This window comes from Numida meleagris, chromosome 2 (genome assembly GCF_002078875.1).
Source record: "Numida meleagris isolate 19003 breed g44 Domestic line chromosome 2, NumMel1.0, whole genome shotgun sequence".
Lineage (NCBI taxonomy): Eukaryota > Metazoa > Chordata > Aves > Galliformes > Numididae > Numida > Numida meleagris.
The window spans coordinates 59,645,200-59,672,959 of NC_034410.1; the positions used below are offsets into that span (position 1 = coordinate 59,645,200).

General features: G+C 41.3%; 1 long non-coding RNA gene across 18 annotated transcripts in view; it reads right to left on the reverse strand.

The window, feature by feature from the left end:
- The window catches only part of LOC110394168, a 120,837-nt gene that overhangs the window by 37,007 nt on the left and 56,070 nt on the right, over positions 1 to 27,760 (reverse strand). Inside the window, exon 6 of one of the 18 annotated variants that reach the window (XR_002435411.1) lies at positions 27,562 to 27,660. The exons of the other annotated variants lie outside the window; for them this stretch is intronic. This is a non-coding gene — a long non-coding RNA (uncharacterized LOC110394168). The remainder of the gene's footprint in view (positions 1 to 27,561; positions 27,661 to 27,760) is intronic. 18 annotated transcript variants of the gene reach the window in all.

Below are 27,760 nucleotides of genomic sequence, written 5' to 3' on the forward strand. Positions count from 1 at the left end.
CATTCTCCTTGGCCTGTCTCTTATGACCAATATATCTAAAGAATCCCTTATTGTTATTTTTCATTTCCCTTGCCAAGTCCAGTTACATGTGCACCTTAGCTTTCCTGATCCCATCTCTGCATGTCCAGACAGCATCCCTGTGTAGCTCCCAGGGTACTCATCCCTGCTTCCACTGTCTGTACTTTTCCTTCTTATCAATCAGTCTGACCAGCAGGTCCTTGTTCAGCCATGCTGGCTTCCTGTCTCCTCTGCTTGATTTCTTACGCTGGGGCAATGGAGAGCTCTTGTGCTCTCAGAAAAGCATCTTTAAGTTACCAGCTCTGTTCCATTCCTATGTCCCTAAAGACACATACCCAGGGGATCTCCTCCAAAAATTTGTTATACTTTCTTGGCTCCATGTAGCTCTGAAGGGTTCTTGAAGTCCCTGTTTAGATCTAAAGTAAGAGTCTGTGGCACATGCTCAGTGTTGGACAAACTGCATTAAAATTAGACTGGCACACCGATTATAGTCCAGCACTGTTGGAGAAATGCATTTGCTTCTGCTCCAGGAAAACTTCAGATACCATACCCAGCCTCTGCTCAGCATTTCCAGAAGCCAATGGAAAAGTTCTTCAGACTGTGGTAAGAATTTCATGGATATCCCACGGATTTAAAAGGATGCAGCCCTTGAGATAACAGATAAAAATTTGCTTCCCTGGGAAGATCAGCAAGAGAGACATTTAGGATCAGCTCCGTGGTGGATAAGGAACCAGAATTTAGCAGAGCTGAATTCCCCAACTCCCATGACTGCAAGGAAACTTCTGCCCATCCCAATACTCTTGAATCACTCAGCATGATTCTTTGCACCACTTTACAACTCTGAACAGTATACTTTGCAATGGTAGGAACACCAGTTAAACCAATAGCTTATCTCCTAAAATTCAAACCAGGAATATATTTACTTTTCCAAAGTTTTGGTTTATAAGTATCATGCACTTCACTGAACCGGTCCAGGACATAGCTGTGAAACAACAGTATTCTAGTAGTCTAGGTATTTCTAGATAAAAAGGATTTGCATAAACATAATTAAACATTGGTAGCATTTCTGCCCAACCCTAATCTTCTTCCAAGTGTAGGTGTGTTATCTAATGAACTTAAACAATTACAACCCTAATACAGATAAGCTGGTTGCAAAATTTTCATGCCAGGGAAGATAATTTAAAGAGAACTCCAAGTCTTGTTTTTAGTCTTGAGTTGCAGTCATGTGAATTACTATATGTGTCTGAGAATGCAAAGGTATCCCCAAACCCTTCTGACCTATTTATTTCTAGAAGAGTTGAGGTCGGTTCCAACCTCACAGTCTTGGGCCAAAAGTTTTTCTAAGAATGGTATAGCTTTTGACTTCTGGAAGAGGAAAGGGAGAGTAGAAATATGCTGATACCCGGGAAGCAGAATTTGAAAAAAAAAGAAAAGATAAATGTCATCTAACTCTTCCCTCAAATGTACACTAGGTACTACCATCCAGAATAAATAGTCTTGGCCATTTTTAATGCTACTAAAAAAACACATTTCAGCTCCTCTTTCTTCATAAATATGAAATAACAACTCACAAGAAGCCAATGCAAGTAGAAAGTAAATTAATCTGGCTATGTTTTGCTCTGAACTGTGCTGCTGCACTCTTTATGGCAATGCCAACCAAGAACAAAACTTGGCTTGCTGTATCTTTTCCTTCTAAATGTCTTATTCTGATCAGACATCTATTCTGTTTTCTGATTAAACGCTATATGGAGTGTGTTAATTTCTGCTACAGATGATTTTGCTACACTAAATGCAAATGCTTCCTGTACTTATGAATACAATCTGTTCATAGTGAATAGTTCAGAAAATCCGGCTGAGTTAAAACAGCAACAGTATCCATGTGGGACCAATCTTCCCTGGACAACTCTTGTACTTTGATTCATAAATTCTTTCCATAGGAAGTATCTGTGGAAAATCTCCAGCACACCCAGAAATGCAGAACTCTGTTGTTTAAGTTATTATAAGTTCTAAATACTTACTGCTTCTCCCTTTATTTTTTAATTTATATAAGCATTGGCCCTTGGGTTTATATGAGACACTTCTATGCCTATTTTTCATTATTATAGAATGTGTGTTTTAATAACTGCAATAGCATCCATCATTAGCACTACCACATGAACCCATTAAAAAACAACTTCAAATTCTGAAAAACCTAATTTCTGCACCTCTTCACCTGCTGCTACTGTTCTGTATATTTCACTCGTGGAATAAAGACCCAGATGTTTGATTATGAAGTGAATGTACCACTATCTAGCATAGTATGTCAGGAAATGACAAAAAAAAAGAGTCTTGTGAGAGGTGGGGGTCATAGCAGTGAGAGAGCAATGGTAAATCTACAAGGGAATGACTGAGACCCATAGTATTCATGATCCAGCACGTATGCAGCAGAAGAGCACTGGAGGTAAGCGTGGCTATGGGGATGTGAGAACACATACAGTATTTGTAAGGGACATTGGAGGCTGAAGGGTTTGTTTCCACATCAATAGTACATTTTGGACGTGCACAGTTGCCCAGAATGGAGAGCTTAAGCATGCCCGGGTGGTTTTCTGCTCATCTCTGGCAATAAGAGCATTTGTAATTTGTCATGCATTTCTGCAGCAGTGCCAGCTGCTGCCTTGACACAATAAGGAGCCCTCCCACACCTCAGAGCCTTGCTTATGCAGTGGTCCCAACAGAGGGACTCTTTCCTGAATTGAGACTTACATATCCTTTACTAGAACACTGCAACTAGTCAAGAAGAAAGAAGAAACCAGCATTTATTGTCCATGAGGGTCCAGGAACAAACTTTTTAAGACACGATGGCACCTTACTAAAATCTCTTGTCTGTCAAAGCTCTCTTAAGCTCTCTGCATCGATTTAAGGCCTTTTCACAAAGCATGTGTCCTCTGTTGTTTGCCTCTGTCAGACTTAGGTTTATCCAGTATCTCTTTTCTCTTTTTTTCTCCGCTTTCTTCAAATGGTTTCTGTTCCTCATGTTTCCACTGCTCATCAGCTAAGGAAGTTCATGTGTACCCTGAAGTTAGTGCCCATTGGATGTTACAGTCCTCATCTCTGAGCAGCATTTATCTCACAGTTTGTGCAGCTCCTATCCAGCCACTCCACTCTAGACTAGAACAGTAGTTGCAAATATGGAATTGCAGAGAATCACAGAATGGCTGAGGCTGGCAGGGCCCTCTGGAGTTCATCTGGTCCAACCCCTTCTCAAGTAGGACCACCCAGAGCAGGGAGCTCAGGCTCTCATCCAGGTGGCTTTGGGAGATCTCCAAAGAGGAGACCACATCCTCTCTGGCAGCCTATGCCAGTGCTCTATCACCCACACAGCACAGAAGTGCATCCCGATGTTTAGACAGAACCAATTTCTTATCTCTCACACCAAGACAAGGTTGTAGCTCATTGTTCCTCTTAGCAGGAATGCTGTGGCAGCAGAATTCTTTGGGTAAGCATTCTGTGGGTTTCTTTTAAAAACTGAATTAGTAATGTGCAGAGTATGTCTAGAATGGAAAAAGGCCAGAGATAAAGTCCTTTTTCAGCTCTAGCTATGCCAGCTGAAGATGATCTTTCCAGCTGCTTCTCACCCCTGCCAGAAGTTACTGCAAGCTGACCTGCTAGAGTGAGTATGTTTCAGGCAAAATGAGTGAAGCTGACTCAAGATGCTTAAATATTTAGTCTTTGCTCACCCAATTTTTCCTGAATTAAGCAGGTTTATGAGTGGTCACCACAATGCTGAGCCACAGGTCAGAGTGGCCAGTAACCTGTGATGTCAGTAATAAGTCTCCACGTAGAAGATTGCTACTGGTAGTAGCTTTCTCAGCTGGCTGGGCAATATGCAAGAGAGAACCTGTACCTGCAGCCCTGGACTAATGTAAATGTTCTTTATCACCAGTATAGCTTCTTCTTTTCCCTCATGGGATTGCCTTAGTGTTACAAACAACTTTATGCAGTATCATCTGTTCTATACTAGAGCTGAAGACAGATCAGCTTGCTGATGTAAATCATGCCCAAGGTTATTACCCAGCACTTCTGAGAACAGGAAGGATAGCAGGTATATACTTTCTCTTAAACAGTGCCTGGAAGGATTAACTTTAATTTCTTCCAGATAATAAATAAGTAAAACAATTTAAAATCCCTTCATAATAAGTGTTCACTATACTTAGTTCACACAGCATTTTTCTCTGTCTCTCAGAAGATCCTAAGTGGTTTAGCACAATACCAGTAGCTTTGATTTCAGCGGCAAGGAGAACTGTTAAGAAATGCCAAAGATTACCTTACATTAAGCTTGCCAGTTTGTAAATATGAAAGTGCACACACATGGCATTTGACTATGCCCTGATCAGTTCAAGCAAAAAGCAGGTATGACAAGTGTTCTCATTTAAGTTGTAGTCATTACCTCATGCTTCATCCCCTCTGTTGATAGCAACCTTGTCATGCAGCCAAACAAACAACAACCAGCATATACAAAATCGATCATTCTGTTCTTATAGTACAGAAATGTACATAATAAAACCCATCAATTCCCACAGAGATACACTTTAAAATAGTTAGGTTGCCGCTATAAAAGAGAGACATAAAATAAAAATAGGCTAACAGCATCTAAAGCTATTCTGTTGAGATATCTGCAGCTGTAAATGGGTTAGTTTGGCTTCTTGAATTATAGTTTACAGACACATCTATACAAGATTACAGCTATGAGTTACTGGTATGTATGGTTTAATGGATTTTCCCACTCTCTGGTACTGAAAGCTCCCCGTCTGGAGTTTTGCTTCTCAACAGATCTAATCAACTAATACTACGTTTTACAATATTTTCTTATTAGCTACTAAACTTGTGATTCTTGGGCCCAAGGAATGAAGTAGGCAGAGCTACACATGTTTGATTTATGAAGAAAATGGTCCTTATTTTTGTCTGTTTGCACTATAGATATATTTGCCCCGCAAAAGTCAAGAGCCCCTACATCTAGGAGCAATATTTTAATACCCCTATTTAAATGCAATTTAAAGTATAGCTGACTGCACTGATTAAACTTTACACATTATTGCTTCCTTGGTAGCCCTTACACTATTTCCATTAGCACTATAACCAGTCCAGGGCCTTATCCTATACCACTCTTTCACATGAATAACTATTATCAAACACTAACATATGCAAACTCTACCTCACTCAGCAACTCCCTTTATTGATAATAGCATTATGAAAAGAACTGAAACAACAGCTTTGAATAGTGTCTGCCTCCATTACTTTTTTTTAATTTCTTGCCTCTATTACTGAGTGTATGGCTACTGCCTAACAGGATCTGTAAGCAATTAGGTGAAAAGCACCTTTCATTTTCATCAGCTGGATTTCAAGGACGCTGGCCATTTGTAAGACATTTTGCCATGGCTCTCCTGATTCATCCATCAGAGGCAGCTTTTGAGAGCTGTCACTAACCTGAACTAAGGTTCGAGACAGTGCAATGATAAACTCAACATCAGGCATAGAAATCTCCAGGGTGAGCACCCTCTATGGAGCTCCCTGCAGAGAGTTCACATGACCTGGCTCACCTTGAGAAAGATGGTTTGTATTACACCATAAATTCATATAAATAATACCTACATCTTCAAAGCGGCAGCCCAATTGCACCAGCTCTGTATAAGAACAACACTAATACAGAAAACCAAGGAGTTTAGGTGAGGTATAAAATCTATATGTCCAATAAACAGTGCATTAGTGAGGCACACTGGGCTGCTGGAAAAAAATCAGTGTAAAGGCGAAGGATGGAATTTCAGACAGGAGTCAAGCAGCTCCCAGCACGGACTGCAGATGGGCACTGCCGTGCGAGTCTGATGCGGTTTTTCTGGCAGTTACCAGACAGGCAAATACTAGTGCTGTGAAAATTTTATCTGTCTTAGTAACTCAGCTCCTCTCTGTATTGCTCATCTCCCAAACGCGTGTATTAAAGCACCACAAAAGTACAACACGTGACACGGATCGGCTTCTAACATCTGCTGCAAAGAATATGGAAAAGCACTCTACAGGATTTCTAAGGAAAGCTGCCTTGTAAGCACACGAGAGAGCTTTGCTGATTCTTTTCTGTTGGGAATTGAATTCAACTACAACCCCAGTTTTTAAAAGTTAGGGTAAAAAAAAAAAAAATCTATCTGCCCATGCTAGCACCGCCCGGTGGTGCACCAAGACAGAGCAAGGCTGTGGGAAGAAAATTCAGGCACGGGGTGAGGAGCAGAAGGAGAGCGGGGCCAGGGGGCTGCTCTACTATGGGCTTCGCCAGTCAAAGCGTCAGGTTACGGCGATTCGGCCGAGTGAGGCGAGGCGAGAGGACTGGAAAGGAGATCAGCGGCCCTGTTGCTGTTACAGATTGAAACCATGATGTCAATAGAGGAGGGGACAGTTGCATTATTCACAAATGACCAAGTGGCATCCGTAGTGAAGGCAAGCCATGCTCATCAAAATCTCACTCTCTCCACTGACCTTATCGCCAGAGGTAAACCAGCCAGCGGGCATAATCCCACATGACATTGCTCTCGGCTTCCCGCTCCAGATTTCCGGGGCAGGTCATAAAAATGAGCGAAACAGATGGCTATTCTGGGTAGCCAGTATGTCGCAATGGCTTTTGCTAGGAACATCTGCATATCCCCTGATGGCAGGGGTCGGCACGGCTGCAGCGTCACATCGCCGCGTCTCCGTGCGGCCTACTGCTGGCCATCCCGCCTGGCTCCCCCGCTGCCTGAGCTCAACTTCTACACCCGCATTGTGTGTAGTGCAACAATTGATTTCATGATAAGCATTTGATATTTATACAAGCGGAGAAGAGAGAGAGGGAAAAAATCTGTCAGAAATAGCTTTACAGATGAGTCTTCTCATTGTCTAACAAGCTTTTCATTGTTTTTAATTTTCATTTCTCTCCATGGTTCAGGGCACTTTGAAAAAAATCTATTCAGCAGTTTCCCACTCATAATTCAAGAAAGAGAGTCATGTATTATAATAGAGATAATTAGCTTTGACTGAAAATAATAAGCTTGGCACCAAATATCCCCCCACTACTGCACAGAATAACCATTTATCGTCTTATATACTCTCCATCAAGCCTAATTACTGCAACAGTAATTACTAACCTGTTGAAAGAACAAAAGAAAATGCAACTAGCTTTGCACTGAAATAAGGAGAACATTGCTGCTTCTAATAAGGGGCTCTTGGTCACTCCTTTTCAGAGCACATTCACGTGCCACCACTTAGAGCCCTCTCAACACATATATTTGTACCCCCAAAAAAGAAAATACATCCACAAATAACCTGATTCAAATGGCTAGGTCCCACCCCTTTGGGCCAAATTTCTGTTCCGTTACACTGAAGGAATTCCAGGGATTTGGGGATTTCTGGGAATTTAAGAGAGCAGCGCCTGTCCCCAGCTGCCTGCTGCTATGCGGCAGACTTCCATATGCTGGACAGCTTTGCTTGCTTACTTTTCTGACCTGCCAAACCTCTCCCTGGCTGTTATTCTCTCTCTCTCTCTCCTCAACAGATATGCTGCCAATCACTTCAAAGAGTGACAAGAAAAGATTCAAACAAATGCAGCCCTCTGCATTCAAAGAACACACACTTAAAGGGTTTACAGTATAATCTTTAACTGCAGAGGTGTATTGTGTTCATCATTGCATCTCTCCTGAGTTGCACTCTACCACTGTTGCTCCTGTTTAAATTCAGTTTTGAGCTTCACCTCTGACAGCTGAGTAAGCCCTGGAAAAAAAGCAGCAAGGGGCATAATCCATCCCTTTTGTTGCTCAAGGTGCTCCCCATGCCATGAAAGAACTGGCACTCGGGAGAGTTACACAGCTGTCCAAGAAAGAAGAGTGAAGCGTCATCAGCTTCCATAGAATGGCTTGCATTGGAAAGGACCATAAATATCACCTAGTTCCGCCATAAGTACGAACTGCTGCTCGGATATTGGCAAGTGGAGATGGGGGAACCTGGTGCCTTCCAGACACCATCAGTGCTTTGCAAAATGCAGACTGCCAAAGTTGTTACGCTCATTCAATCCAGCAACTGGAACAACGCCACACAGCATATGCAAGCATTCACAGCTAATCAAACTGGCTGAAATTTCAGATATTGAATATTCTCTGGGTAACTGCTTGCAGTCATTCCACAGCATGTAAACAACACAACCCTCCCACCTCCAAAACCACCAACAAGCTATAAAGTAATTCACTGCATAAAGACAACCCCAAAATACAACCTATAAAGCCTCAGAGACAGCAATCTGAAGCACTAAACAAGCATGAGTTTTTTCTGTGCCTCAAAATAATGAGACTGGTTTAAGGTGACGTTTGAGGGGTTTTTTTGCTTGTTTGTTTGTTTTTGAGCTTTTGACTTTACCCCCTTGCATTTTGAGGCTTTAGGGACATTACATTTCAGGGCATTTTCATCAGTATGAGGCCTAGAAGTTACTTTAAAATAATAATAATTAAATTAAATTAAAATCATTGCTCTTCTCCCCTAGTCAATCTCAGTGTGATACAGGCTTTAAGGACAACACAACAAAGACTCCAGGAACTACTATGCATTTGCTTCCAATCAGGTGTGTTCACTAGGTGACATTCAGGCTGTCAGGGGAGAGATTCCCAATATTACAAGACTACTAACAAATGCAGAAGCCAGGACACCTGTGATTATCCCATGCACAGAGAGAGAGGAACCATGTATTTTCAAAATAAAGGGGAAATGTCATAGCTTAGTGGCTATGTCATTGTGGGTTTTGAAGATATATTGCAGTAGGATAAGATCACCAATGTTTTCTACAGCTTTTTCTTGGCGATAAACAATGCACTGCTATGTTATTAATAAAAGTAAACACATTTTTCCTTCCCAAAAACCTACTTAGGTAACTCAATATTGTATTCTAACATTTTCTCAGTGAATTTAAGAGAAGCTTACAGCAGAGTTGGAGACTAGCAGATAAGTTGTAAATGACAATGTAAAAATCAGTAAAATTCTCTTAACAAAACTAAGAGCCATATCTGATCACTATCTTAAAAGGAAAAGGCCTGAAAGTAAATCTGAATATAGTATTTAGCATTAACACAATATCAACTCAGGCATCAAAAGCAAATGGAATTACTTAACTTTCCTGTCTGCCCAGCAATAAAGTGTTCAGTTATGGGGTTACTCTACGTGCCACAATCAATTTCCCCACTAGCTGAAGGAAAAGAAAATTGCTTCAATGGGATTGTTTAAAAATTCCTTGTTTTCCCACCTTCCTAGTTGATTTCTTGTTTAGCCACTGAATTGCATTTCTTTCTGTTCTTTTCCAAGCAGCACTAATAGCAGCTGCTCTCTGCAACTTGCAACATATTGTCTAACTGGACCACAACAAAAAAACAAACAGTTGTAAGTTGTAGGCATTGCTCCATCTGGAGAATGGTTATATGGGTTGTAAAAGACAAGAGGCCCTTAGTATGCCTAGGATTTATACAGTTTCCCTTGGTACTCTCCCGGAAGTCTGCCTTCACACACCCCAGCTAGTTGCTTTATCCTGCATGAGTCAGAGTGAAAAGGCCCACTCAGGAAAAACGTCCAAAGAAAATAGTAGCAAATTGGTTAGCTGAAAGTAGGAGAGGCCTATGCCAAAACCAAAACGTCAAACATATCCAAACTTGGGAAATACAGACCTTAATTTCACATGTATTCTCCATATCTACAACAGGTCTCAGAAGGCTTTCTTATTTCTGTAATTATTTCTACTTGTAATTACGTTGTTCGGTCACTAGAGCCATTTGGCTGTTTCGATGCTTTCAGGAAAGGAAGCAATTTGCTGGAGATAAGAAAAATTGAGCATAACTCATTTTGTTTGGAACTGTTGCTCTCCTCGCTACAAATACTTCTTTAAGCAATTCTGAGAGTCTGCCCACTCCAGTTCCCAGACACACTCCAAAGAAGTCACAAAAATGATTGTGACCTACCTCAGTGAGTGTGTAAATCTGGCTTTTTGCTGAACAGAAGCTTCAAGATTCAAGATGATAAATGTACAAAACACCTTCAGATTTGCAGCCAAATCCCAAAGAGACATAGGCAAAATAGAGGGCTTGTTTTCAACATGAGCACACTTAGCATCAGAAGATCTTTGGCCTGCATTTTCTTTTTAAGACTCACACCACTATCTTTGTTAAATATCTCACAGTAACTCTTCTCAGAATAGGTGGATTAGTTTATCTGATGCAAATAGTTTCTACAACAGTCCTCTTTTACAGAATGAGCTACACAGAGAGTACATCCTCTTACATAGTCTTATACAGAAAGGACTATTACACTCTTTCAGGCTGAGCATCTTTTTGATTTCAGCACAAATTCTTCCCCCTCTTTGGCAGGCTTCATTGAGGTTATAAGATTGGCTGCAAAGAGAAACGCATTACAGATAACAAATTCTCCAAGATATAACTGTCTACACAGCTGGTACAGCAGGGCATACAGAACTGAGTATCAAGAATAATGCATGCTTTGTTACAGATGGAAATGAAATTTCTTGCATTCTGAGTTAATATAGATCTTTTTCAGTACATTTTTATATCTAGGCTCATTATTCAGTTTGGAACTTCTTAACAATTTCAGCCTCGTGTGGCTTTACAACATACCCCAAGGGAGTAATGTAATGACTGGACACATCTCTAGGATTTTATGTGCATTCTTTTAAAAAACTTGAAATGTGGTCAGAGGTATTGTTAAACTCTCTCTGTGAACAAACCCATCATCTGGTCTGGAACTTCTTAGTCATAAGAACAACAACAAAAAATAACTAAGGGAATTAACACTGCCTTTGTGAGATTCTCTGCTACATACAAATAATGCTCTACTCTCTTTCTCGATCAGACAGAACCTCACTGAGCATAATTTGGCTTTGGCACTGCTTGGCTACGGCTGACCACCTGACCTATGTTCACTCACTCTCTTCCTTTCCTGAGGAAAAGGTCAAACATTAACTCCTTGTTCTGGTTTTCAGGCTGGTGCCTCTTTTTTGGCCTAACCCTGCAGACTGACCATTGCCTTCTGCTTGAAGTGCTGGCATCTTAAAGGAAAAACGTTCAGTGGTTCACTGAGCAAAAACTATCAGTAGGCAAGGAAACAATGCTATCATGTCAGTTTCTCCAAGGAGCAAAATGCAGTTATCATCCATTCTACCTTGCTGTTTAACCACAGTGTATTCCAATTTTTGCTGGAAGCACCAAAAGGGAAATAACTGCTGCTGGAAATAGTCTGCCCACACATTTGCTGGATTATTAAAGCTTTACCTCTGTTGCAATTCCCAGAGGAATTCCCAGGCTCCCCTCTCTCCCAGCACTGCCATCATCATGTCCTACATCCTTTATTGGTCTCTTTACCCAGATAGGTCTATTTAGCCAAACTCTTGTAATCACTGCCTGCTCCTCAGCACTAATGGTATCTCCCACACGGAACGCCCCAGAGATTAACATCAACAGTATACGGAGTACAACCAGGTCTTTATGTATCCTGCTCTAAACAATACCACAGCCATCTGCCACAAGTACAAGGTTTCCATTGTCCTCCGTGAAAACGTGTACTGTGCTCCCTTTCCTCCTCCAAATGAAAAACTGTGCGTTGCTTCAAGTTTGACTAGTCATGCCCTAAAGCAAACACATCTTCCTCAATTAATCCACCTATATCAGCCAAGAAAGCCTAGCTCCTTTAACTGGCACCTCTGGGTTTCCAAATGTCCTGCACGAATCATCTTTCTCATTTCAGATCTGGATCATTATGGATCTGCAGCTCATTCCCCTTTAACTGTCAGTTCAGATATAACATCAGTTCCACACAAAATGACCAAAACTCCCAGGCCCAATAAAAATTTCAAAAATGCACATATCTGGGTCCTTCTCTCAGTGACCAATTAACTTTCATATTTACAGAGCAAGACATTTGTTTCATCTGAACCTGATAATAAGAAAAAAAATTGTCTGTAGTATAACATCTAATTACAAGCCTGTAAGTTTCCATAGTTCAGCGTACATAGTATCTTTGTCAAGGACTGGGCTGCTGTGGTGCAGAAAAGGAATTAACACCTCTTCTCCCATGACAGAATGGTTGGTTCAGGCTAACACTGACCAACATTATGTACAGGCACGTAGTATAGCTTGTAGTGAGCAAAGAACTTTAATACTGCCAATCCTATGACGTTCCTATAGGAACATCCAGGAAAACTATTTTATACTCTCTACAAATACCATTTTGAAGGTATGTATCGCAGTTATGCCAGAATTTCCTTCATACAGCAGCATAGGTTTGTCACAAGAAAGCTCCATACACTTTTTTGCAGTTATACCAATGATAGCTGAATTTAGAGTCTTAACAGATATTAAAAACTGAGTGCATGAAAGAAGCATAAAGCAGAGGGAAGGATGCTGGGACCCAGAGGTGTGAGTTAGAGCTGGTTTGCTACACATGGCAAATCTAGGGATCTATACAGGGATCCTTAGAGATGAAGTTAACTGGAGCTACTTATTGAGTGTGCAATATTCTTGAAAAATCAAATCTATTATAGTGACAGGAATAAAAATTTAGTCTACTTCTCTCTGTCTCTGGGTCTTCAGTTCCACTACACCTAAGTCTTCGCAGAAGGCGGAAATTCTGAGCCCAAGTCAGATGAATACATTGGAAGTTTTTCCATGAGGTCACCAAAGAGATGCAATGATCCAAGATTCCCATGCACAAATTCTGGCCAGAATAATGCCCACTCTGCTATGGCCATATTGATTTTTGTGACTTAGGTGAAAGAAGGAAGCGGTATGTGCTACGAACTTCTCTCCTTCCAGCTCAAAACCTTACACACATTTCTTCCAGTCTGAGAGAGCACTGCTCTGCTCAGCAGAAATGGGACAATGTGCCCAGAGAGGATGCAACCCGGAACACAACCCACCTTCTGATGGCTATGAGAGAGCCTGTGGTGTGCTCATCTGGAGCTAGCTCAGAGGATTCCTGTTGGCATCATGTTAACTCCAAGCCCTGACCATCCTTCCCAAAGCTAAACACAAATACTGTTTTGAAATAGGATTTGTTCAATTCGTGAAGTTGAAATAAATAGCATTAGAAAACAGGTCCATCTGGAACTAAGAGAGCTGAAACATTGTTTTTGTGCTTTCCTTGATCCCCAGAGTCTTTGAGACTCCAGATGCATCGAGAAAGAAACTGGTTATTTTAAGCAGCCTTTTTAACCCACTGGCTAGATGGTGGGGGGGGGGAGAAGGGGGTCGAAATGGAAGCTGCCTAATGACAAAATCCATGAACTCTGACCTTCTGTCTGAAGATGAAAGCTGAGTTAGATGATTTTTCTATAGATGTCATTAAGGCAGCTTTTAAGGCTACCCTATTTGAACTCTCAGTTGCACTTCAGTTCTGTAAAGAACCGCCTGAGGGAGTTAAGTGAGTGGAAATCCAAAAAAGTAAGAAGCGTTTTCAGCAGTGGAGAGTATCAATCGCAGTGAGAAACCATTTATGTCCTGCAGGGCCATTGGCTGTCACTCTCTGTCTGGCTATGGAGCCATATTTAGGTGCTTAACAGGAGTTAATTAACATATTCCTTAATAGGTGGGTGGAGATGTGTTGGCCTCAACAGATGACAGACAACACAGACATCAAAATAGGCTAACCAACATAATTTGAACCTGTCTAAACTCACAATTGGTAGCAAGCACAGGAACTGCAACATAATTTCAGAGGATTGGCATAAGATTCATTTAATTCAGGGTGCTTCTAACAAGTGTCCAGAAACCAGCAGACAATGCTACCTAAGTGGTCAGCTCATGAACAGCAGCTGATCAGTGAAGGACTCATCCATTTTGAGCTCACAGTCCTCTGGCACATTTTAAGCCTTATCTAAAGCAGTTAGTTCCGGGTGATTTTTTTTCCCTCAGAAGCATCTGTAGACGACTCGTGGCAGTGTATTCCACAAGTTTAACGGGTATTATATAAGACTGCTCTGCTTGCATTCAAATTTACGGCATTCAATCTTTGCCTTGTACAATTAGAAAAAAAAACCCAAAGAGTTCCACTCAATTCAGGCTTTTATACCATTCATTAATTCATCATCAAAAAGCTGAAAATTAGTTGTAGACATGGCCTAAATTCAGAATGCTCTCTGGTCCTCTGCTCAGAGATCCACTTCTTCCCTTCTGCTGAGCTCCCAATTGCCTGATCACGCCTCAAGGCGCTGCAGTTCTTCCCAGAAACATTTTGCTACAGCACATACCGCATAATTTCATCTTGTGATTCCACTGTTAGGCTGAAGACTTTAAAAGAAAAAGGGTGAGTCCAAAACTAGCAATTACTCGTAGAAATAAGTAAATAAAGGAAAAAGCTGCTAACATCAGATACTGGGGGAGGAGGGGGACACGAGACTGGGACACGAGACTGGGAGGGATTGGAAAGGAGAGAACAAACAGGCCCGAAGTAAGATCCTAGCGAATGAGAAGAAAATCTCACTTAGCTGGCATGCACTTCAGTAAACAGGTTGCGTACTATACTCTGCTTCCCCACCACACTCCAATTCAAACGCTGCTCACATACGGAGTGTGAATGTTCTTGTTCAAATCCCATAAGGTTTTTATTTCCTCTGCTTATTGACAAAACAGTAAAAACACTATGTTGAACAATTTTGCTACAAGAAAACAGCAGTTTGTCAGAACGATCGAATAAGGCATCCCTCAATGGAAAAACCACAATGCTATTAGGCAGTGGAATGTAACAGAGATAGTTCATTATATGGATACTGAGAGATGGTATTATTTTCTCTTAAAAGGTAGTGTTTATAAAAGGTACACACTACTACAGGCATATGAAAATTACTTGAAAAGGGAGTGCAGAATGATGTTGAGAGGTTAAGTGGGGTGTTTTCCTTTATCTCCTCAGACAATACAAACCAAGCTGATACTCGAGGAAACTGAAAGGCAGTGAATTTACCAACAACAAAAGGATTTTTTATTTATTCAGCGCATGATAAATAAGCTATGAAACTCACAGTCTCGAGACATTATTAAATCCAAGAGCTTATCGAGATTCAAAATGAGATTTTTATGTATGCACACAATAGAAAAACCAGCAGTAGCTTAGAGTGGTAGGTTCTTTTCAAAATTTACAACAAGACCTAGAAGCAAAAGTTCCACCGTCAAAACTGATTAAAGAACAAGGTGATTACACCCACATGAATAAAGCCTCGTTCCATAATTGACTTCATCATTCAAGACTGTGATTGGGCTAAAGAGCTTCTTAACTGGAACTTACCCTACTTACTCTCATCTGTAACACTTTGAACGGCAAATCCAGCTAGCAGTCGTTTGTCTGCTCTTGGTTTTCTGCTAAGACAATTTCTGTGCTTAAATCTGTTGTACCCTCAGAGGGGATGGCTGAGGTGGTTATTCATTGGCAAATTCTTCTCTAAGTTATAAAAGTCCTAGACTCCTAAAGAGGACAGGAAGAACTGTGGCTGAAGGCAGAATTTGGGCTCTTAGACATGTTGGCAATATGTTTGATATCTACCAAGAGCTTCGTTGGCCATTCTGCATTCTCTCCTTCATTTTTAAACTGCTTTGACAGAAGGCAAAATATTACCATGCAAAAAAAAAAAAAATCCATAAATCGAGTTGGGACTTGAATTAGGAAAGGGAATTCAGCAAGTAGCAAATTCACTAATGAATACAGCTTTTATTATTCCAAAGTACTTGCAAATATACGTTGAGCTCACAAGCTAGTTCCAGCTAGCAACAGCTATCCTCTTTCATTAAACTAGAAAAGTTAAAATTTTAAGACAGAGAAAAATAAAGTCAACCTCTCTACAGCCAGCCCACTGGGCACTTAGAGGTAGATATGTGATTAGTCATAACTCCAGGACTTGCATTTTTTCAAGCTAAGGATCTCATGACAGAAACTTGGCACGCAGTATCTGTGGGCAATACTTTGAAGTTCGCTACCTGCCTGAATTTGTATTGTGTACTCAGGGACAAAGAAAATGGTTCCATCTACTGTTGCTACAGGAACAGATGCATGTTCCCTTGCAATTGGTCATACAAGGATTTATTTTTCTATTACAGACAGAGCCTCTCATCCAGAAATACTAAATGGCTGCTTACTGTAACTGTTGTTTCCCTCTGAAATGTCAACTGGGTCAGGAGAGAAATGTTTATGGACAATAGCAACCAAGCCTCTCTCCCATTGTTTCTTGAGTAACTGTACCAAATTTTTTGCTTTACCAGAAGGAATGACTATTACTTCTCCATAATCATATGGCCCTGAACATATTGTAATGAGAGTATGTCATTGGTTCTTCTATCGTATAGCCTACAGAAAGAAAACTTCCTTTTTTAAAAAAAAGACAGAAGTAGCAGTAAGATGACAGAGATGCTTCTGTAGGAGAGTCAGTTTTGGGTCATCTTCTTGCCAGTAAAAAGAGAATTGTCAGAGCACATACATAAAGAATTAGTCCACACCGCTAATGTATTACTGACTTTCATCTGAGCATCATGCACACTAGATTTTTTATGTAGGCAACCCCAATCCAAAGACAATTCTCTGATCATCTTTTGACAAACAGAAAAGAGGAGTATACTCACCTAACTAAGAAGCCACTGGCCTGCTATGATCAAAGCTGAGAAGCATCTCTTTGTGCTGAGGCTAAGCTGGGGCACTTCTCTCCATCAAATTGAGTATAGAAAACAGATTTAATGCTTCTTATTTGTATCCCAGTGCTGCTAATGGGCTTGATCAATTAATGTTCACGCATTGTTTTGAGGATGTAAGTATTCTTCTTAAAGTCTGTACTCATCTCTATTGGCAGACTATTTTCAGCACTGAGATCACTTTAAAATTGCTATATGAAATTCAATGCAATAAAGAGAAAGAAAATTTAATGTGTTTATGTCCTGAGTTTACATATAAGGAAAGTAAATGGTTTAGACATAGGTACTTATGAGAAAGATCCTATTTGCTGTTCACAACTATAAGGAAGTTTCGGCAAAAAAAAAAAAAAAAAAAACACAACCAGGGAGATTTGCCAGAAATGTTAGGGGTAATACTTTATTATTTGGCATTTCTATAACATGCCCCCCACTAAACAGGCTTGTCTTGACTGAATAACCTTTAATTTGCATTTACATTCTCATATCTTTATCTATTATGCATTACATGCACATGAAGCCAAGTCTCTGATCATACAGAGATGCTATTTAGAGTACACAAAACTTCCCTGGAGGGTTTCCATTTAGAGAAAGAAACAGATTATCATAACTCTCACGCAATGGGAAGGAGAATACAAAAGGCGCAGCTATTTCCACTGCAGAGTATCAATGTCATTCATATGTCCCTATTTTAATATATTCATGTACAGCAGCAGTCCTCCACAAAGAATTGGGAACAGGTTTCCAAAAACATCAGGTAGGAAATAGCTTTTGTTCTCTCTCCTGCTGTTGTCCAATTTGAACAGCAAAGAACTTCAGACTAAAATTTACAATAATCTGTTATGCAGCTCACCTGTAGTACTACAATTAGAGATTTCAGAAGGTTACATGCTGCCTTTCATTTCCAGCATGCTTGGCCTCCACTGATGGATACAAAAGGGCAATGCAATTAAATCATACTGTAATAACTGTACAGAGTAAAACAAAGGGGAGGAACTCAACTAAAGGAAAATTGCAAAAAAGAAAAATATTTCCTTGTAAACTCATGCTGTTCACCTGTTTGCCTCAGGAGAGAACAGCAAATCTTAACAGGTAACAGAGAAATCATGCTGAAACACTCGTGACTGCATTTTGGCAAGGGATGGGAAGTGGCAGAGGGGAGGGAGGAGATGGAGAGACAGTTTCTTAATTCTGCTGGGTCTTTTCTTTTAGCGCTTAATGCTGGGTCATTAATGGGAATGTGCTTGTATGCTGGATTCTCCTTAGAGGCCAGATGGGAATGACTCCAAGGGGAGTTTGTTCCAGAAAGGAGAACACTCAGACTGAGTACCTCAGTATTTAGCCAGCTGGAAGCCCAACCCCAAGACAGCAGAGATGAAATTCATTCCACTGGGACTCCATTAGTAGTTCTGGAGTGACATCAAAGATAATACCTTTATTCTTTTTCCTTTTAAATAAATACACTTAGAAGACATACCAGATTAGTCTTCGCTTGCATTTTCAATGGCTGCTCTTCGCTTTCCTTCAAGAAGGCTGCCTTCCAGTTAGACACAGTGCATCACACTTATCCACTCCTATCACTACATTCATAAGGTTACTTATACAAGAAATGTTCTCAACTGATCTAGCAGTCAGTCTCTGACTACAGTGAGTTACCAGAGACACCTTACTCAAGCACTGACATTAAAATAACTTGTTAGTCCAACTGGCTAGGATACAATCTCTGCCTCAAGAACTTTCATGTCTGTGACCAGCTTTGCCAGCAGTTCCACCAGAGGTCAAAAGCTGATGACTCCACAATGGGACTGCTCAGATAGCACAAGGCTGACCCAATAAAAAATTCCAGATACGATGAACTAAAGTGAACAAAAGATCAGACTGCACTGTCTCCTGAGCCCTCCAGCGGATTCCTTCCCGGTTACAGCAAAGCACTTATGTCCACTATAAGTCAAGAAAACTAAAACGACCAGTTGAAGGTTCTGTGCTCATATATTTCAAGAAACAACAAATGGTTTGCATCTTTTCTCAACGATGACAAAGGGAGGAAGCATCTGGAAGCTTCATTTCTCCAAGCATTTCTCTGTTGAAACATTCTGTGCTTTATTGAGCTAATGAGCAAGAGCAAGGAAGAAGGGAGAGGTCTGTATGACCAGGGTTTTTCACTTCTGCGGCATTACCAGCCTCATCCCAATGAGGTACAAAATCCTGTAAGCTGGGAGAGTACATTTTGTCACCTCAGCTTGTGTGGACAGCGCAGTCATAATAAATGGCCCAACAGTTTCTGTGTAAAGGAAAGATGATAAGTATGTTCCTAGACAAACAGGAAAGAAAAAATAAATATTTTGTGAGGTGATGATGCAGTGCAACCCAATCATATTAGCTGTAATGTGAAGTAACACCAGCGCCTAGTGCTCTGCAACCAACAAGGCTCATGACTTTCTCCAGCATACTGGCCATGGTTCACCTTCTGCAATGGAGGGAATGGGGAGCTTCCTCTCTCCTTCAGCACCCAGCATCTAATCAATACTTGGCTTCTGGCTGCCAGATGCTCCTCACAACATCATCCACATCATTCAACAAAGACTTTGCCTTTTCTTTTCTCCTTCTCCCCTACCCTCCATCAGTATGAGAAGAAACTTCAAAATGTCTACAAGGGCTACACTGCTGTGGTGTGCGAGAAGAGCAGTCTTTGCTGATCCTTGCACATATTAAGACCTCAGTTCCCACTTGGTGTTTAACGTCAGATCCTTGGCTGCATCCCTCTGTGTTGATACCTTACACACTAAGTATCCCTTTACACGCTTCCATGCTAAGCATCTCTTCGTGGTGCATCACCTCAGTGGTGCAGCTTGTGACTGCTGGCCCCAATGAGATATTTCTGAAGCCATTTGTGAAAGGCTGGGGGATTAGGACCTTAAAGTGAAGTAGAAGGTGTGCTGATCCTGCAGCACAAGAAAATCCTACAGCACTTTGGAAGGGCTTCTTTCCCTCTCCAGAGGCTATCTAGACACTCATACAGGCACCAAGTCAGAGAATGCAAATAATATCATCCTTGTACCAAACAACATGTGGCAGGACAGTTCGTCATAAAGCTTACATGAAATTCCTCCATTTTTTTCTTCTCTTAACTTCACCTTCCTTCTCTTAGCACCTCTCTGAAGTGGAAGGCTTCCCAGCTTTTCAGATAAAAATAAAAAAAAGATTGGTCATGAATCACGCAATTCCACTAACACCTAGACACTACTGTATTAACGAGAAGAGAATCCTGACATTTGGACTCAAAATCTCATACATTAAAAATATACCAAATGTCCTTATTATAAAAAGCAGCAACAGAACAAATGTTAGAGATCAAATTATTTACTGCACAGCTGTACAAAAGAGGGATGCACGTTAGAGGTTTAGAATAGTCAGTGTGAAATGGTGAAAAAGGAAACATCTGCTACTTAATGAGATGTTACAAGCTTGTATTTTGTAATGAAAGTACACAAATTCAAGAGGAAAACAGAATCATACAGCCTGAAGCCAGGAAAATCCAAAGAGCGATGGATTGATCTTTAGGCCTTCAACATCAATAGCACTATTCATGCACGTAAATGTTACATGTATATTTTAGCACCTGGCTGAATTAGAGACTTAGCCTTAGATAGCAAATTGAGAGTTCACTGCTTGTTTTTAAGCCTGCAGAAAAGACAGCCCATTTTGAGAAATGCACTGATTACCCTAGTTTATAATCTCCTTAATATCATAAGTTCCACAAAGATACATTTTGTTCCCTAGAGCTCCCCAGAAATCAGCTAAGCATATGGACTGCTTGCTTACACCTACTACAGAAGGCTGAGTATTGAGGATTTATATATTTTAGTCTATGTGGTGTAAATATGTATAAATTTATATTGTGTTAATTTATGGCATACACTACAGAAGGTTTTGCGTGAGCTACATTGCATTCCTTCCCACGTTTCTGCTGAAATATTCATCTTCGGGTCTTTTTCTCCATGTTTTCCTTAGTCTCGCCACAGATGTTTGGGCAGCTTGCGTTAGAAGGGAATATGCCTTGAAGTACATTTAGGAATTTAGGTGATGAGAATACCAAACTCAACTGTGTGGCTACAGCCTGAGAGGATTAACAGGCTTGGTGAACACTCACCGATGTCTCAGACCTGCCTTCTGATACACTGGCATGCATCGCAACACAACTTAAATTCAGCACCACCAAGACAGACACTCAGTGCACAGAGAGCTGCCAAACTAGTGCCTGACAAACATTGCATTCACACATAAAACACGGATACATAAAGCTGCCGTGCCAAAAGTAGGACTGATTCTCACAAGAACAGGCACCTGTATATCAACAAACTGCACTCGGCATCACCACAAGCAGTCCCTCCCATCTGCCTGCACACAGCACTTGAGAATGAAAATGTATTACAGTGTCCCATTCTCTTCGAAATCAAAAAGACTCTTGCTGTTGGCTCAGCAAGAACAAGGTCAAACCATTGGGCCAAAGCATAATCCTTATCTTCCACTGAGTCCTTATCACAAGTGTATCAATGCAGCCTTTGTGTACAAGGACTGGCAGTAGCCCAGAAGTCTCAGTGCCAAATCAGGGCCATAACATCCAGTAAGAGATATGAAGACATACAGAAAACCTTTTTAAAGCCTGATCTAATCAAATGAATTGGGGGCTCCACATGATGTTTATTTGCTTACATTCAAGTTGTTCAGCAACACACAGAATTTTGCTGACTTACTAGAATATAAAAATGCACAACTACATGAATAGTACCGGAGGGAGTTACCTAAATAAACTAATGCATCACATATAGCTATTTAAATCTTTCAGTTATTACAGGGTTGCAAATGCAACACATATTACTGTCAGAGAAGAATGACCAAGAGGATACATCTGCAAATATTTTTTCAAGCTGCTGTGAATTACCTTGGATTTTATTTTTGATCCTTTTCCCCATTCATTGTCCAAAATCATTTCTGTGTTCTGCATTTGTAGCAACATACCAGGAGACCTGGGTTCAAAGTCCAGTGCTGCTTCAGATTCTCTATCTAGTTCTGGGAAAGTCACTTTCTCCTCTGAGGCCCTCTGGTTAAAACACAGTTGTGGACGTTTTTCTCCAGTTCTTTTTGCTTTTCTTGTCTATTCATGATAAAGCACAGATTTTAAAAAGTATTCTAATAGTTAAAGCTGTAACCATAGCTCTTGACAATCCCATCAGTCACTTTGCTTTGCCCTTCAGTGCCTATCCCTAAGTGCCTGCAGATGCTCACCAGATCTGTCCCTACACCCTTGAATAGCATGTACAACACAGTTTGTATGTTGCCTAACGTAGGAGTGGCAAGAACAGGGTGATGCTAGAAGAATAAAACATACAGTGGTAAAAAGCCACAGATTTTAATAGAGCTTAATTTAGTTTTGCTGGATAGTTCCTCCATAAATACTACCACAACTATACCACACAATAGGAGATGCACCCAGAAATGCTTTTTCGGCATTTTTTTCAACAGAAGTTGAACAATTACAATTTAGCAGACAAAATTTACAGTAAATCAATGAGGATGCACATAACATTACTCTGCCACATTGCTGTACAGAAGCTTAGCTAGACCATATATTTTCCTGGTTTCATTTTATAAATAGGCCAGCTAAAGCCTCACACAAAATTATCCACAACCAAAAATACATCTTTCAGAATACAGCCACTTTTCTACCTCAGCTCTGTCAACCCAACTCTTTACCAACCTACTGCCGTGACCCTTCTTGTCTCACCTGCTGAAAGTATCCCATAGTGGAGTCTGAAGCAACTCAGCTCAGAAAAGAGAAATTACTCTGACTGAACACAGGGATCAGTGCTCTCTGGTCCCACGTAGCTGACCCTAACCTTCTCCAAGGTAAAAGATTTCCATGTCATTGGGAAGATGCTGGTTGGACAATATTTCCTAGCGTAACAGGGCCAGTTCCTTAGGTAGCGTCTCAGAACAGTCAAAGATGAAATAATAAATAATGCTGTTCAGGGTTCCCATGAGGTTGATTTTGGCATTCTCCTACTTTCGTCCCCCCTTCCTCTTTCTCTTAGGATTTAATGATTGAAGGAAGAAATACAACAAAGTTAGTTATCATCCTATCATGCCCTAACGGCAATATAGAACAGTCAATGAGCTTTGATGGTTTGATTACCTTGGTCGGCTGAAATATGTTCAGAGAACATTTCAGTGAATTTAGGCAATGGACTGAATGGTAAAAAATAAAATGAAATCCCAAAAAGCAAAGTCTGATCTTAGATAATTAACAGCAGAAACAGGGCTAAATTGAAATAAATTATTCAGTGCAAGTACTTCAGACAGCTCTTAAGAATAACACATGGATCTGTGGCACTCTTTAGGGGACTTCGTACTTATAAACTAATTAATAGATCTGACTTCTCCATATGTAGTTTTTCCATCTGTAACAGATAAAGTATGGATAGGTTTCTTCATGTAATAGGGAAAATTAAAACTAAAGTTATTTTAGTAAGTTGTAGAATATTCTCTAACGTATTCAGAATGTGAATGTGTGAAATACCACAACAGAATGGAAATTGATTTTATAAAATGTGAGAGTGAACTACAGCATTCTGAAACATGTGGTGTAAAGTCAAAGGCATACCGCACTGCTTCTTTCCCCTCCAACCACCGCCAAGGCATGTCACAACCTACACAGCAGATTGCAGCCAAAAGGTCAGCTAATAATGTGCTCCTCACTAAGTGGAATAAGCAAGAAGGCCATGGCAGAAGTGTTTTCACTCTAAAATGGAAAATCTGCAAAGTCCTGCCACCGCAGTTCATCACATGACAAGGTTTCACCTAAGCCTTACCAAGCCTTAGTCACAAACTGGTGCAGAGATACGGTAGCCATTTTGTTTCCTGTTTGGTAACCATAGAATGGCTTGGGTTGAATGGGATCACAAGGATCATGAAGTCCCAACCCCCTTACCACAGGCAGGCTTGCCTACCGCTAGATCAAGTACTAGATCAGGTTGCCCAGGGCCCCATCCAACCTGGCCTTAAACAGCTCCAGGGACGGGGCACCCACAACCTCTCCAGACACCCTGTTCTAGCACCTCACCACTCAGTAAAAAATTTCCCCTGACACCTAATCTAAATCTCCTCTCCTTTAGTTTAAAATCTTTTCCCCTTGTCCCATCACTATCTACCTATGTAAACATGAGGGAAATCAACTTTTTATAACCTGTCTTTAAATTTTGGAAGGCTGCAATGAGGTCTTCCTGCAGCCTTCTCTTTTCCAGGCTGAACAAGCCCAGTTCCTTCAGCCTGTCTTCACAGGAGAGGAACTCTAGCCCTCTGATTATCTTTGTGGCTCCATTCTGGACCCTTTTCAAAAGCTCCACATCTGTCCTGTGTTGGGGGCCCCAGACTTGAACGCAGTACTCCAGCTGGGGCCTTACGAGGGCAGAATAGAGGGGGACAATTCCCTCCCTGTCCCTGCTGACCACCCCTCTTCTGATGTAGCCCAGGATACTGTTGGCCTTCCAGGCTACAAGCACACACTGCTAGCTCATTTTAAGTTTTTCATCAGTGAGGACCCCTAAGTCCTTCTCAGCAGGGCTATTCTCAAGGAGTACTTCCAGCTTGTATATGAATCTGGGATTACACTGACGCAAGTGCAAAACCTTGCAGTTTGATTTGTTGAACCCCATTAGGTTCACAAGGGACCACCTTTTGAGTTTATTAACGTCTCTCTGGAAGGCATCCCTTCCTTCTGTGGTATCAACCACACCACTCAGCTTGGTGTCATCAGCAAACTTGCTGAGAGTGCACTCAATCCCATCATCTATGTCACTGATAAAGGTACTAAAGAGTACTGGTCTCAAGACGGACCCCTGGGGGAAATCTCTCATTATCGGCCTCCACCAGAATGTAGAGTCATTGACCACAACCCTCCAGCTGCAACCTTCCAACCAATTCCTTATCCACTGAATAGTCCACTCTTCAAATCCGTATCTCTCCAATTCAGAGATAAGGATGTGGTGGCGGACCATGTCAGAGGCCTTGCAGAATCCAGGTAGATAACATGGCATACCTTTGTACGCCAATGCAGTCACTCCATCACAGAAGGTCACCAGATTGGTCAGGCATGACCTTCCCTTGGTAAAGCCACACTGGCTTCCTCGGATCACCTGCTCATCCCTCATGTGCCTTAATGTGTCTTCCAGGGGGATCTGTTCCATGATCTTCCCAGGCACATAGGTGAGGTGTACCAGCCTGTAGTTTCCCAGGTCCTACTTTGGGAGTGATGTTTCCCTTTTTCCAGTCCTCGGGGACTTTGCCTGACAGCCATGACTTCTCAAATATGATGGATAGCAGCTCAGCAACCACATCAGTCAGCTTCCTTAGGACCCATGGACGCGTGTCATCTGGCCCCACAGACCTGTACACATTCAGTCTCATGAGTCAATCTTGGACTTGCTCTGCCCTTACAGTAGGGGGGATTTTGCTTCCCCAGATCCCACCCAGAGGTTAAGGTTCAGGGATGTAAGAATCCTGGCTGCCAGTGAAGACTGAGGCAAAGAACTCATTGAATAAGTGCTTGGATCCTTCGCTTTAATCAACACAATTGCTTCCACTCACTTCTCAGGGCATCCACAGTTGTGTGTTTAGGAGAACACTGCTCAGCATGGTATGCCGAACAGAATTGGCACTCATGACCTCAGCTGGCCTATTGAACCAATCTGAAATTTGTCTCCAGCTATTTCAACCAGTCCGGGATTTGAACTCTGCTAGAACAGAGCTGAGAAACAGCTCACTTCTATTTTTATAGATAACACCATTTTACAGGATTAACTTTGACACTCAGACTGCAGAGGTAGCTTCCAAAGTTTTAGCCAAACTCATGTACCTCTGTCAGGGTCACCCACATACATTAGCTGAACCCCATCCATGAGGGCTGATAGTATCTCATACTTCCCCCCACTGCCTACAGCCAGATGGAGGGCTGGTCAGTGTGGGAAGTTGCCTTTCACACAGATGTTGGCACATATGCATTTTGTAAAGGTTAGTTATTTTTAAAGGTTACTTAACAGAGAGAGCATTTTCAGAATACGACAGTCTTAAATCTCAACTTTGAAAAGGCAAGAATTGTTGCTGACATCTACAACCAAACAAGTCATCGTCAGCATTCACACAAAACCCAAACTTTCTGAGAGGCTAAGAAATGTGTGGACAGTTTTCTACATGACTTCTTTTCTCCCAAGATCGTTCACAACTCTCATCAACAGATTGTCCAGCAGTGGTGCCATGCCAGCCAGAAACCATACTGAGAATTAGCACCTCTTAGTTGTTTCCGTCTCCTCATCTCACATCAATCTCTAGCCCACACCTCATCAGCCAGCAGCCCAAATGTCTGGCCACCTTCCACTGGAAACTGCCTCTTATCCATCCCAATCACCACAATCTGATGCCCAGCAATGTTCCTGCCCTAGTCCCTAAATATAATGCTTACTCAAGTGTGTTGACATCAGATCTAATTATTGACTACAAAATGAGCATTGAGAAGAGTTTCCTTCACCTCATCTTCTGTTGCTGAATAGAAACAGCAAGCCCTGACATCTATTCTTTAATTAGCATGAATAATATCAAACTTCAGATTGGATGAAACTTCAGGTTGTCTCCCAAAGTTAGGCCTAAATCCAAACTAACCAAAACATTGCTGTACACAGATCGAAGGGGGAGAGCATTTAGCTTCAACTATAAGCTGATTCTGCACACAAGGCTGCTAAGCTATTTTCTTCTTTTTATCCCACCTTTTTTTTTTTCCCCTCAGACATCAGTCTTTATAGAGTACTCTTCCTATGACCAGAATTACCAAGATTACCTTGTCTTATTTGGCCTAGTCAGAAATAAAACACTGAGGTGTGAGCACAAAAAAAAAGAACCAAAAAACCATATACACCTAGATTATTATTCTCTTCCTCCCTCTCTTTCTTTTTTTCTCAAACCTACATGCCTTTTTAACGTAGCTGGAATTAATTTGCTCCTGCCCTTGCTTTATAGTTACATGCATCCTCCTTTTGTCATTCCCCACGCACTTTTCACTTTAGCAGGCTAAGAAAAGAGTCTCACATGCAAAAGATCCAAATTTGTGCTATAGGAGAGCTACAACAGCACTTGAAAAGGAGGATACAGCAGCAGAAGAACCTATTGCCCTCTACCACAATTCCACAGCCATTCAGCTGGACACAACATGGCCAGAATTGGTACAGTCTTTCACAGGGCCCTCTTTTTTCATGCTACTGCATGAAAAATCATTTGAGAACTAAGAAACCCTACCAGTGTTTCATTTACCCTTCTGCTCAAGGAAACAAAAGTTTCCCTGGAAGCCTCTTCTCTGATCTGGTCGGTGTCTACTACACTAGTTAAATAATAAAATACAACACTGGAACAAAGCCGGTATGTGCAACTCTTCCTCCTGTGGCCAGTGCTTGTGCTGCTGAGGGCAAACGGAGGTGATCAGCTCCCCCGTTTTCTCAGCAGTTGTCCTATGTAGGCTGCTCTTATGATGCAGTCATCATGCAGCAAGGTGAATGCTGTTCAGCACAACAGCCAGTTTTCCCCAATGATGGTATCTCTCATCTCCACCTGCTTTGATATCGCACAGTTTGTTATTTGCAGATGAGCAGCCAGGTCAGTCAGGAAACAGTCTGAGAGCCTGTTTCCAGCCTCAGCTGCTGCTATTCACTGGCCACACTCAGAAAAAAGGAAAGCTGCTCTCTGGGGGCTGAGCTTGTTTCCTGTGTTGTAATTTCATAGAGGTGAATCTTCCACTAACCTGGTTGGCTGACACAAACGCTACACGGAACAACAGGAGGCTTGTCAGCACTGCTCCAGCATACAAATGAATGTAACAGACGGGTAGCATTAAGCTCACCTAAAGATAAAATTATGATCTTCAGTCATTGAGAAAGATGATAACTTAACCACAGGATGTATCGCAATTAGCTTCCTCAGCAGCCTACAGAAGCAATATA